Source organism: Pithys albifrons, chromosome 10 (assembly GCF_047495875.1).
Source record: "Pithys albifrons albifrons isolate INPA30051 chromosome 10, PitAlb_v1, whole genome shotgun sequence".
In the NCBI taxonomy this organism is placed as follows: domain Eukaryota; kingdom Metazoa; phylum Chordata; class Aves; order Passeriformes; family Thamnophilidae; genus Pithys; species Pithys albifrons.
Window position 1 is genome coordinate 33,798,008 of NC_092467.1, and position 14,279 is coordinate 33,812,286.

At 51.4% G+C, this 14,279-nt stretch overlaps 1 long non-coding RNA gene across 2 annotated transcripts; it reads right to left on the reverse strand.

The window, feature by feature from the left end:
• Positions 1–1,626: 1,626 nt before the first annotated feature.
• LOC139676589 (uncharacterized) lies at positions 1,627–11,880 on the reverse strand. 2 transcript variants are annotated; one of them, XR_011698671.1, is made up of 3 exons: positions 11,602–11,880; positions 9,679–9,745; positions 1,627–1,829 (listed from the first exon to the last, which is right to left on the reverse strand). It is a non-coding gene; the product is annotated as an uncharacterized lncRNA (long non-coding RNA). The 2 variants fall into 2 exon arrangements; XR_011698672.1 differs by lacking the exon at positions 1,627–1,829 and adding an exon at positions 2,617–9,143.
• Positions 11,881–14,279: the final 2,399 nt, after the last annotated feature.

Consider the following 14,279-nt stretch of genomic DNA (forward strand, 5'->3'; position numbering starts at 1 on the left):
GTGCTGCCAGAGTGGTGACAGCTGGACCTGCCTGCTGTGCCCCTCTCCCCTCCAGGGGACAGTCCCTGCCTGCTGTGCCCCTCTCCCCTCCAGGGGACAGTCCCTGCCTGCTGTGCCCCTCTCCCCTCCAGGGGACAGTCCCTGCCTGCTGTGCCCCTCTCCCCTCCAGGGGACAGTCCCTGCCTGCTGTGCCCCTCTCCCCTCCAGGGGACAGTCCCTGCCTGCTGTGCCCCTCTCTCCTCCGGGGACCAGTCCCTGCCTGCTGTGCCACTCTCCCCTCCAGGGACCAGTCCCTGCCTGCTGTGCCCCTCTCCCCTCCAGGGGACAGTCCCTGCCTGCTGTGCCCCTCTCCCCTCCAGGGGACAGTCGCTGCCTGCTATGCCCCTCTCCCCTCCAGGGGACAGTCCCTGCCTGCTGTGCCCCTCTCCCCTCCAGGGGACAGTCCCTGCCTGCTGTGCCCCTCTCTCCTCCGGGGACCAGTCCCTGCCTGCTGTGCCACTCTCCCCTCCAGGGACCAGTCCCTGCCTGCTGTGCCCCTCTCCCCTCCAGGGGACAGTCCCTGCCTGCTGTGCCCCTCTCCCATCCAGGGGACAGTCCCTGCCTGCTGTGCCCCTCTCCCCTCCAGGGGACAGTCCCTGCCTGCTGTCCCAGTCCCTCAGAGGGGTGAGGGTACCTGCCTTCTGTCCCCAGCCCCTCACCTCCCAAGGGCAGGGTCGCTCCCTGTTGTCCCAGTCCCTCTCCCCTCCAGGGGACAGTCCCTGCCTGCTGTCCCAGTCCCTCAGAGGGGTGAGGGTACCTGCCTTCTGTCCCCAGCCCCTCACCTCCCAAGGGCAGGGTCGCTCCCTGTTGTCCCAGTCCCTCTCCCCTCCAGGGGACAGTCCCTGCCTGCTGTCCCAGCCCCTCTCCCCTCCAGGGGAGGGTCCCTGCCTGCTGTCACCTGCTTTGCCCCAGAACTGGGTCTTAGGTGGGTGAGGCTTTTCCCATGCCCAAAGAACCCTGGCTCCCAAGCTGCTCCCAAGCTGCTCCCAAGCTGCTCCCAAGCTGCTCCCAAGCTGCTCCCAAGCTGCTCCCATGCCTTCCTGGACCAGTCTCCTCTCTCTGTTACTGGAAGCTCTCAATGTTTGCTCATCACAATGAGCAGCACAACTTGCAAAGAAACATTTTCTTTCAGAATTTTAATTTACTGTCTCTCACCCTCACTGAATCTATATTTATCCCTGTACTTGAGAAAAGGGAAACAACAAGATCTCTTACACTGGTGTTTATGTCTCTCCAACTGCTGAGGAGGATGTTTTGGGTTGTCAAACATGCAATATCAAAGGACACGTTCCAAAGGCTGACACAGCCTTTTCCTGTGACCCTCTCTGGAGAGCACTGGAGACAGGAGATGAACCAGTCACCATCACCCTTCTCTTCAGCCCTTGATTCAAAATTCAGGGCAGACCCACAGACTTCATGGCAGCTCCTCCTCCTCCTCTCAGGCTCTCCCAGTTCACAGCCCCCAACCCAACCCCACTGCTGCCCACAGACCTCCAGCACCAGCAGAGAGCTGGGATTGCATCTTCCATGGCCTCCAAATACCTGAACTTTTCATTTACATTTGTTCTGTAGAGAGGGTGAAATCAAGAACATTTCTGCATATGTTCTATTTCTCTTCTTGACATTTTTATTAGAAGAAAAGCAATGAGAAGTGGATGTGCTCCAAAAGGACTTGCAAGCAGGATTCACTCTCCAGCAGCAGTGTGGATCCAGGCTGACAGAAACAGCTTGTGAAGTGGTGCTGGCTGCTCAGCAGCTCCAGAAAGTGGAAATTCAATGAAACTTTGCACCTTTTGAATTTTCAAATGAAAGTAAAATAAGAGAAGAAGAATCACTATAATTTATGTTTCCTTTCCATGGATAGAAGATAATACATGAAACAAGAATCACAGCACTAATGGGCATCTCTTTGGGATCTGCAGCTGATCACCAGCACCGTCCCCATGTCATCAGCCAATCACCACCAATGAGGCAAACAATGTTTCTGCAGCCTGTCCTGTTCCCACTGCAGCCCCCTATTCCCAGTAAGGCTCTGCATTCCCATCCCACTGCAGTCCCCTATTCCCAGTAAGGGTCTGCATTCCCATCCCACTGCAGCCCCCTATTCCCAGTAAGGCTCTGCATTCCCATCCCACTGCAGCCCCCTATTCCCAGTAAGGCTTTGCATTCCCATCCCACTGCAGCCCCCTATTCCCAGTAAGGCTTTGCATTCCCATCCCACTGCAGTCCCCTATTCCCAGTAAGGCTCTGCATTCCCATCCCACTGCAGCCCCCTATTCCCAGTAAGGCTTTGCATTCCCATCCCACTGCAGCCCCCTATTCCCAGTAAGGCTCTGCATTCCCATCCCACTGCAGCCCCCTATTCCCAGTAAGGCTTTGCATTCCCATCCCACTGCAGTCCCCTATTCCCAGTAAGGCTCTGCATTCCCATCCCACTGCAGCCCCCTATTCCCAGTAAGGCTTTGCATTCCCATCCCACTGCAGCCCCCTATTCCCAGTAAGGCTCTGCATTCCCATCCCACTGCAGCCCCCTATTCACAGTAAGGCTCTGCATTCCCATCCCACTGCTGTCCCCTATTCCCAGTAAGGCTCTGCATTCCCATCCCACTGCAGACCCCTATTCCCAGTAAGGCTCTGCATCCCCCTCCTCCTGCCCCCTGGGGCCAGCACAGGGCATGGAGGGCACCGAGAGCCTGGCAGGGCTGCTCTGCTGCCCGTCCTTCTCCTGCTGGCTCAGCCCCAGCTGCTCGTTCCTGCCTCCCCAATGGGAGGCTCCATCCCAGTCACGTTCCTGCAGCTCTTATGGGCATCCTGTTCATTCTGTGCAGTGGTCCAGGCCCCTCCTGCATTGACAAGATCTCTCCTCTTTGCATTGTCAGCAAATTTCCCTCTTTCTCTGCCCAAGTCATTAATCAGAATTTTAAAGAAGTCTCAATAAAGAGCCCTGGGAAGGTCCCTGGTGCCTTCCCACAGCCTGGCACTCGCCCTCCCTCACCAACAGTGGGCCCAGCTCCATCCTCCTATCCTGCCCAGCCCCTTCCTGTGTATCCACCTGCACAACCAAGCACAGCAAACTCAACCTCGGTGCTCCTTTCAGGCACCAAATGACATGAAGTTTGGAGATAGTCCTAAAATCACCGAGCAGAGACTTCATTCTCTTTGCTCCTCCTCCCTCCTTTCACCCTGTGGTGGGAAAACCTCCCAGAAACACAGAAAGTGGAAATCAAACCCCTTTTCCTCCTATTGTGAGAGGCTCCAGACCCACCTCATCCACCTGAAGGGAGGCAAATATTCCTTTATTAAAACCAGAAACCACAACATTTAAATAAAATAACCCCAGAGGTAGTACCCCAATGACATTTAAATGAATCACACCACCTCGCAATAAATTGTTAAACTTCCCATGTTTAATCCATTTTATTACTGTAAAGGAGCTCAACTATTTTTAATTTTTAGAAGCTCATGTATCTTACTATTTGATTTTTATGATTAAAAAAGGCAGAAACTTGCAGCAGTCACCTACTTGGATTGCACACATTATAGCAATGAAATCAAACCACACTCTCCCATGATTTGCTGGATTATTAATAGTGCTGCCGAGCTCATTATAATATAATTTAAAGACAGATCTAGCACAGAGACATGTGAAAGATGGTCTGAGATCAGGCCCTACAGCAAATTGCTTGAATCTTGATCTAATTACCCCAGAACAGCCACTGTTACCAGTGGTTCACATTTGGCAGGAAACTTAGCCTGGTTGGTGTCAAAAATGAGAGGGGAGGGAGTCACTGGGGTGTTTGCACTGTGAGTGGTGGGTAGATGGGTCCCCCCAGGTGCCTGGGCTGCTCGTGCCCGGGTTGTGCCAGCTGGTGCCAGGCTGTGCCTGTTGGGTGCAGTGACAGTGGCCACAGCCCGAGTGGCACAGCCAGGACTCTCCATGCCTGAAGTTCAACCACTTTTTAGAGCAGCAGCTGAAGAGTTTGACCTCCACAAAAGGCTTTGCCTGGCTGCAAACTGCGAGGCAGAGCATAAATCCGAGTTCTCGTAGGCATTTGAGTCATAATCGCTCCAGGACCCAATACATAACTGAATATTGCTCTTAATTAATGAGACAATTAGACTTTGATTATGGCACTACAGTGTCCATTATCATTTTTATCTATCATGACCCTCTCATACAAAGCATCCACTTTTCCTTATATGCTGCTGGATTTCTGTCTGGCATAATGTTGGATAATAATTTACATAATGGCATGGACTGGATGGGCATTCAAATCATCTGAGTCACGATCCAGGAAGGAGCAGCCCCAACGGCCCAGAACTGAGTTATGGGCCCAGTGACCAGCAGGGAAGGACACCAGCCAGGACACAGACATCTCTCTGGCATTGTCAGTGCTGTGCACAGTGCCAGGGTGGTCGCTGTGCCCTGTGCCCTGCCCTCCCGCCCCCCAGAGCCCTGGGGCACTCGGGAATGCCACGCTCTGCCAGGCTCTCTGCACACGCCTTTGCAGCCTCCTCTTTCACCTCCACCCAGTTTCATCTTGGCCTTGGCCAACCTCTTTCCACTGCCCCACAGTTGGTTTGGTGTTTGACCTCTGGGCTGCCCAGGCAGGGGTGGTTGCACCAAGGAGTGCCCTCCTCTCTGGGGGCAGCAGTGCCCCAGGACCCCCAGCACAACTTCACCAGAGCCCTACCTTTGTTTTCTGACCTAAGTGATGGCCAGGACTTTATGTGAAGGCTCTCATGAAGCTTGGCACCAAGGGAAATAGGGATAAATAAATGCCAATGTGAAGGCTCTCATGAAGCTTGGCACCAAGGGAAATAGGGATAAACAAATGCCAATGTGAAGGCTCTCATGAAGCTTGGCACCAAGGGAAATAGGGATAAATAAATGCCAATGTGAAGGCTCTCATGAAGCTTGGCACCAAGGGAAATAGGGATAAATAAATGCCAATGTGAAGGCTCTCATGAAGCTTGGCACCAAGGGAAATAGGGATAAATAAATGCCAATGTGTTGCCCAGTGCCACACTGTGAATGAGGTGTCATCCAGTGATGTGTAAAACACACAGACTGCTCTACCTGCAGCTTTTGGGAAGAAAGGGAGGTTTCCTCTAACGTGTAGATTTATTGTTCTGTGGTGAACTCAAACATTTGCTATTTAAATTTTTTGCCTCAGCATCCAGAGAAAACACAGCCAACAATTCAAAGTGTCTCTATATTGGTATTTCTTGGGTTTCCAAATGCTTATGGAGATCAAATCTACTACTGCTGTGCCAGCTTTCCTTTCATATGAGGTTTCCTGTCAAATCTGATTTTTGTTCAACAAGTCAAGCAAAGTGCACTCAGTGGTGCATTCTGAGACACTGAAATAAATCAGTGGCAATGGGAAGGTGAAAACCCAGGTGGTCAGAGCATCCATCCTCCAGCTGTCACTCCAGACATGCAGGTACCATCTATAAATCTCCCTCTGATGGTACATGAGATCTAGAACATTACACACCCTCCCAAAGCCACTCAGGGTGGTTTCCTTAGTGCTGTGCCACTGGGCACCTCTGCAAACACCCAACTGATCCTGCTCATGGCAAAGCCCTTCAGATGTTCACCAGCTCAAGAACAAACCTGATTTTCACAAGGATGCTGCTTTACAAAAACTGGGAAACTGTGGACCATTTTCCTTCAGCTGCCAGACAGTGGTGCAACAAAACCCCCCTCCCTCTACAACGAGGGGCTGGAGCTCAGGACCACACTGTGAACACAGTTTGCACCAATGGCCTGCCAGGACTTCAGGGAAAATTAATGCAGATTTTCACAGACTTTATTCAAGGCAGGAATTATTTCAGTTCTGACTTATCAAGCCCTCAGAGAGCTATTCCCTCAGACACATAAAGTAACCTGGGAAGATTAAAATCCTTTCATACATTATGGAAACCTCTAGAGAACCTCAGGATGGGCCATTCTCTGCAGCAGACGAATTGTGGGCAGCACTTCTGATGGGCAGCTGTCAGTCATCCCTTCCTGCCAGTCTGGGAGCCCTTACATTGGAGGGGGTGAGACAGGGAATGCACAGGGGCAGGTTTCTGGCTTTGGAGGGAAGATGTGGAATGGAAATTATTGACATAAATTTAGCACCAAGTAATTGGTGACAGCAGAGGGATATTAATTACCAGGTGACAGAGGCTGGACACCACCGTGCCTGTGGACAGTCACTGCTTGTCTCTGGAGAGGTGAGTTCTGCTCTGGATCCTGATTGCAAGTGAATATTCATCTGATGGCTTCTCCTTCCCCTTTGCTCAGGTTAAACACCCCCTCCAGCAGCACTTGGCACCACCAGTGCAGTTCCCAGCCCTGGACTGGAGAGCCAAGGCAGCCAAACCCGAGGGCATGGGCACCCTCCTGGGCCAGCCCATGGCCTGCCCTGTGCAGGCAGAGCTGCTGCCACTGAATCCCCCACAGCCTTGATCTGCAGAGGCTGAAAGAATTGCCAAGAAATTGAACTTTTAAGGGAATGAAATTCAAGGGAGGGAAAGTCAGAAGTCCAGGTCATGGTGGCACATGGTGAAGGTCCCTCACTCAGCCTGGTGGGCAGGCAGAGCTCACAGGCTGGGGGGGTGTGAGGACTGCCAGGGCACCAACTGTGGCACCAAGAGAGGTGTTGTAACGAGTGTGAGGGAGTCCTGTGGCACCCTGTGAGCCTCGTTAGCTGGAGAGGAAATCTGCCCCACACACCCCCTGCCCAGACAGAGATCTGGAAATGAGAGAGCCCGTGGCAGCCACAGAGGGGTGGGCACCTCTCCCTCCTCACCTGAGGGATGGGCCAAGCCTGGAAGTGTTCAAGGTCAGGTGAGATGGGGCTTGGAGCAGCCTGGGCTGGGGGAAGCTCTGCCTGCCCATGGCAAGGAAATGAGTTGTGAGGCCCCTTCCAACCCAAACCAGTCTTGGATTCTGTGATAACATGGGGAGAAATGTGACTTTAGCAGCCTCCAGCTCGAATGTGTCTCACACAGGCTGTTTCACCACCTCTGCTCCACCTTGCTGTGCTCTTTACTCCAGCTTTGAGGTGCTGCCGCTCTGGTCAGGTACTGAAAGGTGCCATTAAACTGATATCCTGTGGCTGAGCTGCAGGCCCTGAAGCTGCCCTGGGGACACTGGGAGGGCTGCACGGACTGGTGGGCTGCTCTCTGCTCAGTTGTGGTGCCTGGAGATCCAGCTGGTGAGAACAGACCACCCTGCCTGGAGAAGCTCAAAAGAAAAGGGTGGATAATAATATTCTGAGAGCCACATTATTTCCACAGAGTGATGAATATTCCATAAAACACTTCAGGAAGCCGTTTATCAGGGTGGGAGCAGCAGCACTTTATGGCTCTGGCTGTCAGAAAGTGTTACTAGAGATGTACCTGAAAATTGTGGTGTTAATGTGCTCCTCAGAGTGCTGGGATTGGATCTACTAATGATGATCACCTGGGAGTCCCAAGCTCTGCGTGTGGCAGGGCTGACTTCTGCTGGAAATGGTAATAACCAGGCAGAACTCCTGCACACTCACATTCCTGGAGTAACCAACAGGGTTGTGCCAAGCAATTTGTAGAGATGAGCAAAAGGCAAATCACACTCCTCACATTTTCTCATTTCCTTTCTTTTACATTCCATTATGTTTCAGGCTAAGAAGTGTTTGCATGAAGACTGTGGCAGTGGATTCCCTTGATGCTTTATGACTGTAGGAATACAAATGCTTTCAAAATTCTGACTCGAGCCACCTTTCCCAGTGCCAGCCTGTGTCCTTCTGCATCTCAGGGAGGTATTCCATTCATGATCTCAAGCAAACAGCAAGAATCTCATCTCTGGTCCTGTAGTTTTGAGGGGGGTTTGCTGGGATCCCTGTCCAAGGGGCAGGGCCTGGGAGGGAGCACTTGGGGAGCTGCTCCCACCACAGGGTGTGCTCCAAATCACGAGTCCTCACATGAACTGCTGACAGACTATTCCCTGTGTACGTGTTCAGAGCCAAATTTTAGGACATTTGCCAAGATCTGACAAGCTTTCTGTGTCTCTGGCATTGCCCCTTCTCATGTTTGGCTTGGTTAAGTCCAGGTGTGCAGCTGCTGACAGAGGTGCTGCCTGTGTGGTGGGCACAGCAGGGGCACATCCCGTGGCACAGGCAGAGTCACTGCCATGGGAACAGGGGGCATGTGCTGCTTCTGATTCCCTGTCTGAACACACACACATGTTTGAAACCCATGAAATACTGTCCCGCCTCTGGCCAGATTCCCCTCCTCTGCTTCCTCTCCAGCAGCACATCCTTTGTTGGGTTCAGCAGTTGGGATTGCAGGAGGCTGAGCCACAGGGTCTGACTTCTCACCATCTGTCCCAAGGTAAGAAGGATTAGACCACCTTTCTCTTTGCCCTTTTCCCATCCAGCTGGTACATGGGACAGGCCTGGCAGCAGAGAGACAGAGGTGCCCAGAGCCCTGGGATGGGCAGTGTTTGGTTCCTTCTGATTCAAGCTGGAAGGAGCCCAAGCTGAGCCTCTGCCCTGGCTCCCCCTGCTCCCCCTCAGGCAGATTTGCAGCCCATCGTCCCTGGTGGGAGCCCTGCTGGGGTTCTCATAATGCACTTTTGGCTTCCCTCTTGAGCTTTTGAGCCTTGCCCAGGTTTCTGTGGCCAACATTCACTCTGCCTTTGGCCTGTGATGAGAGCACCAGAGCTCCTCCACACCACCTCACCTGCTGGTGAAGACATCTCTGCTGGCACCTCAGGCCTCTCCATGAGCAGCACATGGTGCACCCTCACAGAAATCACCTCTGCACTGATGCATCCTTGACTGAGAGGAAAAGAGTGTGTGGAATTGTATTCCAGCTCTCCCTTGCTGGTGAGCACACCCTGAGGTGTGGGCAGCAATGCTGGGCTTCATCTCAGGGATTTCAGCCACACTCACTGCTGGGACAAGACACAGCTGAGACCTCTCCTTCAAAGTTCCCTGAGTATAATCCACATGTCCAACCCTTGCAATGAAAGTCCTTTCCTCCTCCACAGTGTAACACCATCATTCCTCTGCTGTGCTCCTTCATTCTCACTCTTTTCAGCTTTTTTAATTCCAAGTTGCATTTGAAATCTGTGAATTTGCAGGATAATGGAAGATCAGTGGTCGATAACCTGAGCTTTGCAGTTCCTACTGGCACCCAGACCTGTGAAGGTCATGAGGTTTTTGGATAATCCACTTACAAAACATCCAAATTATTCTCCCAGTACTTTCACTATGAGAGTCCCCCTGGTATTCAGAGTAGATTTAAAGTCACTGCAGGATTCTGTTGTGACAGGTTTTGTCCAGAAAGTGAGTGAAGGAAATTGTATCAGGAATTACAGAAATCCTGGGAAGGACAGACCTTCCTCCTGAGTTTCAGTTAGACAATCATAAACCCATGAGTTGGAAGGGACCCCAAAGCCCACCCAGTGTCCCCCCTGCCATGGGCAGGGACACCTCCCACCAGCCCAGGCTGCTCCAAGCCCTGTCCAGCCTGGCCTTGGGCACTCCCAGGGCTGGGGCAGCCACAGCTGCTCTGGGCACCTGTGCCAGGGCCTGCCCACCCTCCCAGGGAAGAGTTTCTTCCTTATATCAGCCACAGGCGTGAGAATGTGGAGGGTCCCACCTTCTCCCTGTGATCATTGATGGATTTCATGGGTGTTGGAACATCTCAGAGTCTGCCAACAGCTCGTCTAAAGCAAACATAAATTTAAAAATGAATGAGCAACAATTTATTTCTATGACATTTTAACATTTCTGTCAAGCACACATTTAAATTAAAAATGAACAAGAAATTGAAATAAGAGACAGGGGGTGAATTGGAAAGGATCAAAGGAAAATGCTCCATCCTTAATGCACTGCTTCGTTTCTAAATCCCTGTCCTGTGACAAACACTCCAGTGCTAATTAAAAGCCTTCAAGTTCTCTTCATCTTTCCAAGAATAATAAGTTTCTAGGCTTGGATGCAGAATTTCCTTGCTATTTGCAGTTTTGGTTAAAATTGTTCATAGTTTTTTGAGGGGTTTTATGTGATATTCAGGAAAGAAAACCCACAATCATTATGCAGTGGGATTCTGGGATTTAGTTTTCAGTAATGGGGTAAGTTGCTGTAAGAAGCAATAACAAGCAATGAAGGTGCTGTCGTTGTCTTTGAGTGCATCTTAAGTACAGTCATTGCAAATTGGACGTGTGCAATTCCACCTTTGTGACTGGCTGGTTCAGCTTCCCCCTCCCTCACTTGCCAAGAGTGTTCCTGAGCTAAGTGAGTCTTTCCTGAGAGTGAAAGGCTTGAGAGTTGGAAAAAGATTAGAGAGAACATGAGGAGAGGCTGGGAATGAGGAAAATGAGAGATGTTACAACACAGGAACGTGTCCTTGACTGAACTGCATTTTCCCTGCCTGGCTGAGCCCAAGAGCTGTGGAACATGTACATGCACAGGAGGGAGAGTCCCAGTTTCAAAAATAATTTGGTGAAACTTGGAATAGTAGAGCCTTGAATAGGCCATTTTGGCAGTGCTGGGTTAATGGTCAGACGTGAAGAGCTCAGAGGTCCTTCCCAAAATAAAGGATTCTATTATCACAGAATCACAAATGGTTGGGATTGGGAGGGACCCCAAAGCCCACCCAGTGCCACCCCTGCCATGGGCAGGGACACCTCCCACCAGCCCAGGGTGCTCCAAGCCCTGTCCAGCCTGGCCTGGGACACTCCCAGGGCTGGGGCAGCCACAGCTGCTCTGCCCAACCTGTGCCAGGGCCTGCCCACCCTCCCAGCCAGGAATTCCATCCCAATATCCCATCAAACCCTGCCCTCTGGCACTGGGAAGCCATTCCCTGTGTCCTGTCCCTCCAGGCCCCTGTAAATTGTCTCTCCCCATCTCTCCTGTCAGGTCCCTTCAGGTACTGGAAGGCCACAATTAAATCACCCAAAGATTTCTCTTCTCCAGGCTGAACAATCCCAACTCTCAGTGCCTTTCCTCACAGCAGAGCTGCTCCATCCCTCTGATCCTCTTTTTGCCACCCCTGGAACTCCCCCAACAGGTCCATGTCCTTCCTGTGCTGCCCCCAGAGCTGGAGGCAGCTCTGCAGGGGGGGGTCTCACCTGAGAGGGGCAGAATCCCACCCTTCCTTGTTGCCCACATGGCAGGATCAGTCCAGGCTGGTTTCTGGGTCCCAGTGCCCACACCTGGGTCATGTCCAGCCTCTCACCCACCAGCACCCCCAGATCCTTCTCCCAGGGCTGCTCTCCATGTGTTCATCCCCCAGTCTGAGTGGATTGCGGGGGTTGCCCTGACCCAGGTGCAGGATGGATGCCATGATGGGTATAAACCTGCCAACAGCACCCCAGGAAACAGCAGCCCATGAACAGCTCTGCAATGCTGCAAAGTGACCCTGAATCTAGAACCCAAACTGAAAGCTGGACTGCAGCACTGTGGGGTTTTCCCGGCTCCTGCAGCCCCATCCCAGGTGCCTCCTGAGGCCCTTGGGCAGAGGGATCTCCCTGCCCACTCTGGGAGCCTCACACAAACCAGCCTCAAAAGCAGCAGTACCCACCTGTGTTTGGGCTGTGAGTTCTCTGGATCTGCTCGGGGTGTGCAGGGTCTGGGCTCACCTGCAGCCCCAGCACAGACAGGCACACACCTGGGCAGGGCTGAGCACCACCCTCTGGGAGCCAGGCTGGGATTGCTGAAAACAGCCCCATCTTCTTCAGTGATGGGAAGAGTGAATTGAATTTCCTCTGTAAATTCTAACGAGTTTAACTGAGGGGGTGGGTGGACCTGAGGGGGTGGATGGAGCCCTGGTTCATCAGCTGCTCACTGGGGTTTAATGATTAAAGGCCCATCAGCCCCCTTTGAGGAAACTGGAGTGGAGTTTATGTGACATCCTTCAGTCCAACACTGCAGCTCTGCCATCACGTAACAGTTGGTTATTATGATTCCCAAGTATCAGTGTGGTCTGTATTGCTGCATCGGAGGGTACAGAACATTCCACCCTCTGTAAACATTAGCCAGCCCCATTTAACAACTTTCCCATGATTTCACATCTAATAGTTTCTTGCAGTTAAAGAATAATTTATGAGTTTGTTCAGCTCTGTAGATACGTGTTTGTGTCTGTACAGAGTCGAAGCTCAGGGTTGCGTTGAAGGAAATAAGTGTATTTCAATTGATCTTCACTCTGCAGCTCTGATTGTTCTTCCCTCTGTATTTTCTCTCTGGGGTCAAACCCTCTTGCTCTGTTCAGCCTGGGTTTGCTCCTGAGGGGAAGGGGTGGCTGGTCAGATGCCCCTGATGGGCTGACTTCACGTGTTGTTTCCCCACTTTTTTAATGTCAAAGGGCTGCAGGTTTAGGAAAGCAAATCATTTGCCAGGATTGATTTTTGCTGCCAGTGTGCAGTGCCATGGCAACTGATGGGGGGCTCAACCCAGACACACACCTGCTGGTGGACTCAGCTCTGCTGGGCTTCACCCTTTAGCTGGGAATTACAGATATTAATTAAACAACAGCCTTTTGAAAACAAGAGCTTGTGCCTCTCTCACTGAAGGAATAGTCAAGCACTGGAGCTGCCCAGGGCAGTGGTGGCGTCACCGTCCCTGAAACGTTCAACAGACAAGTGGCCCTGGCACACTGGGGTGTGGTTCACGGGGCAAAAGGGTATTCGGGCAAAGGTTGGACTTGAAGGTATTGGAGGTCTTTTCCAACCTTAATGCCTCCATGATTCTGTGCCATTTAGTGGTGGCACATTCTGAAGATGTCAAAGGCCAAGGACAAGTGGCCGTGGGGGTTTTGGTGCCATGACCATGTCGGTGTAAGAGGCTGGACCTGCCCCTCTGGTGAGCTGGGGTGGCACCAGCTGTAAAGGTTCCTGCACTGCAGCTGGGGGGGGGGGTTGTGCTCACTCTGAGGGTCTCAGAGGGCCCAAACACACCCACTGCACACCCTCAGGTCTCCCTGCTGAAAAACAGAGAGCAATTGCAGCATTCTGGCCTATCGATGTGGCTTGTGCATATCACAAATTAAGATCCATTTTGTGGTTTAAATAAAATATGACATTCCAGGAGCTAAATTGCATTTCAGCTTCTGAAGAGACTCCTTGAGTTGCTGGAACATTCTGTGAAAAACCAGGGCAAGCCAAGAACTGGTGGGGGGGTGAAATTAGATGATCTTTAAGGTCCCTTCCAACCCAGCTCAACCCAACCCAACCCAACCCAACCCAACCCAACCCAACCCAACCCACTCTATGATTCCATGATAAGAATAAATGACTGATCTCACACAAGATCCCTCAGTTAATGTATATTGAAGCTCAGCATGTGCCAAACTGGACTCCTGACCCACAACTTCTGGCCCAGGCCCTCACCAGAAACATGTCAGGTTATTTGCCAAGGGCCTTCAGGTTGTGTGACACTGAAGTCACCAGCACCATTTGTGCCTCTAGAAAAATGTTTCTTCTTTTAGTTGGGTGCTGATTGAAGGTGTTGCCTTGTATAAAAACAAAAATAAAGTTTCTCACTGAATGAAACTCAAAGTAGTAAATCACAGATTAAAAAGGAGGAGGAAAAATGCACATTTATGACATTGCATCCTTTAGCCTCAGACTGAGTCCAACCCATACTGATGCAAATCACCCAGAGCAGGGTCCAGGAGTTGTACTTGTTGTTCCATTTGGGTCCCTTTCAACTCAGAATATCCTGTGATGATTGGACCCCCTTTGGCAGAGGGGCACAAAGGATTGGGGCAAGTTGCAGGAGTGAATTAAGCATTGAATGGCATCTTCCCTGTGGAGAGTGGGGACGTTGCCCTCACTGTTCTGGCCAGATTCACACTTGACTGATGAACTCTGGCTCTGGGGATACATTTCCCCCTTGCTCTTAGTTGTCTCCTGACAAACTTGCAGTAAAGAATGTTTTGTGAGCAGCGTGAAGGGCGAGTTCCATTGCAAAGGTGAGGTGACTAATCCTGTCCCTGTGCTGAGCACCTTGAGCTCATCCACATAAAAATCACTATAAACATTTAATATTCACATAGAAGTGGTGTCAGTGCTGCCTGCCTGGGAAGCCATCCCAGGAGAAAAGGGCAGAGATCAGGGACAGGATTCAAAAGGAAAATTAAATATTTAATAAAAGCTGTTAAATAGTGTGGGCCAGAATTGCAGGTGGCATAAATCACAGTGACTGTGCTGGTGGGTCTGTGCTGCTTTACATTAAAAGAAGCTGCTTTGGGGTGGCTTCCAA